The sequence below is a fragment of the Anoplophora glabripennis genome, unplaced genomic scaffold (assembly GCF_000390285.2).
Source record: "Anoplophora glabripennis isolate ALB-LARVAE unplaced genomic scaffold, Agla_2.0 scaffold107, whole genome shotgun sequence".
NCBI lineage: Eukaryota > Metazoa > Arthropoda > Insecta > Coleoptera > Cerambycidae > Anoplophora > Anoplophora glabripennis.
The window spans coordinates 1,195,813-1,198,319 of record NW_019416230.1 but is presented as its reverse complement, the minus strand read 5'-3'; positions in this window follow the sequence as shown (position 1 = coordinate 1,198,319).

The window sequence follows — 2,507 nt, the reverse complement described above, 5'->3', positions numbered from 1 at the left end:
ATCTTCAAACAACATGACGAACGAAATTCGAGAAAAACTCGGAAAAAAATGCATTTTCGAAAAATAGTTTCCTGCAAAAAGTTTGTATTTTTCTCCGTAGAATACGATCCTGCAATAAAAAATAGGGGTTTTTATTTGAAAAATCGAAGTTGACCCTCGTTTGACCTTGAAAATCGACTTCGGTTATTTTCAAGGTCACCATCGTATGTCCCCCTCCGAACCCTATAACTTTTGTCTAAAACATGTATATATATATATACAGGGTGGCCCACTTTTTTGTAGTAGGACTTTAACAGGCGATAGAGAATCGTATTTTAAGTAGAAAAGTTTATATCAATATAAGTCCGCAAAAGCTTCGATACGGACCTACAAGGCGTACAAAAGTGAAGAATTTTTAAATTTTTTCTTTCTAGCGCCTACAGTTTTTGAGATATTTTGTTCAAATTTTGGGGTTTAGTTATTTATTGGGGTTTACTTGGATAGGTATGCCAAATCATTGTGAAAGTCTACCGCGTGATCATTTTTTCAAGGTCGCGGCCCCTTTTCCACCCCCAAATTTTTTTGTGGTGCGCCACTGACCGTGTCCGTTAAAGGAAATCGTTTCCTAGTTCTGTTTAGAAACTTTATTATCCCTTGTATTTTTTTCGTATCTGCACTCATTTTTAAAGAAAAAATTGAAAAACTAATATCTGTAATAGGTCAATTTAATGAGACTATTCTAAAATGCCACAGTAGGCTGTAGGCTGTAGGCACAGTAGGCGCCACTCGGCTTTCAAAAGAGCTCATCTCAACGAATTTTTTAAGCCGTTGTGCGATTTTTTTGACCGATTCAATTTTTGTACTAGCGGGTGGCACGGTTGACACGGATCGTTCCATATATATATTTACTACATTTCATATATTATGTGGATATACCTATGATATAAAGTAATATCATTAGAAAACAAAAATATTCTTTCTAGACCATAACCAACCACAATTTTCATTTTAAAAATATAAATTTGTAACAGACGCTAGATGTCGTCACACGACAACACTGGGGGCGAGCGAGGTCAGCGAGGATACAGTGACCACTCTTTTTCAGCCTGCATAAATTGAAAACACGAGTAGTTTGCCACCTTCATATGGGATGGCGCCACCAGAGTAAAATGTTCTATCACAGGGCTTCCCAACAGCGCTACTGTGACGTCACGATCCCGCCTCTGTGATGTGAAGATGTGATCCCACCAGTCGTCCAGGCCATCATTCCATCAGCATATCGACATTTTAATTAAATTATGAATGCATTTTTCCTCCAGATAAGTAAGAACAGAAGCTGTGAAGTGTGTGACGACTAATAAAATAATATTGAATGATGTTAGAAATATTTTATTTATTGAAAATTGTATTCGTAATTTGTAGGTTATACATACCTGTTAGTATACTCTCTAGGACACTCGGCCATAAACTGCTTTTATAAAGGAGGTAATTACTTTGTGCTTTCGGCAGCTTAAAGAAAATCTATGATTTAAATATAGTGGCTTAAGGTGGAGATATAACTATTTGGTGACTAGACTGGGTAAGTGATAAATTACCACAAATACTGAGTAATAAAATAACTTTGAACGATGTTAGACATATTTTATTTATTGATAATAGTATTTGTAATTCGTAGGTTATACCTTCTGTTATGTCTATATGTATAATATACTCTCCAGGACTTTAGGCCTCGCTTTCTGTCATAAACTACTATTATAAAGTTGAAATAAATGTTAGTTGAAATAAATAGTATTGTTATTGTGCAGAATTTGTGAATTTGTTTAATTTTTACATTTTAAATAAAAACTTTGTAATACCATGTATTTCTTTTTCAAACAGGTGTACATGTCCTCCCTATTATAAGTATAAAAAATACATTTGCCTCAGTAATAAGTAATATTTAGCAAATGTATTTTTTATTTTTATTAAATAAATGAAACTTTAAATTATATAGTGGAAGTATGCAACCCATTCATCACATGAACTTTGCCACCCGCCTGCATGGTGGCGTACCAATCTTTTTAAAATTGTGTGTTGCCTATTATTTATCCTTATCAATAAGCCTTCTTCTTTTTCTGTTTTGTGGGGACCACTGACCAGTTGTTAGTCCCCTGCTACTTCTAAACGCTACACGTACATTTGAACTCATGTTACATATTTTATTGTTGTATACTCTTTCATGTACCCAGTAAGTTTAGACCAAGCAAATTAAATTTTTACTCGAAAAAAGTCCTATCCGCTAGATTATTGTAAAATTGTCTAAAGGAACATAATACAAGACCTCTGTCGTCTCGTGAGTCAAAAACTTTTATTAGCTAACTTTTCTATTTAAACAAATAAGTGAGGAAAACAGTTTTTTCACTTTGCAGGGAAAACCATCAATTTTAGCGAAAAGTGACTCTCAGACAGCTTATAGGGAGTAAAATTATCTACAAAATGAGACTGGTTAAATTAAAATCGGTTAATAAACAAAAAAGTTATTGCAAAAA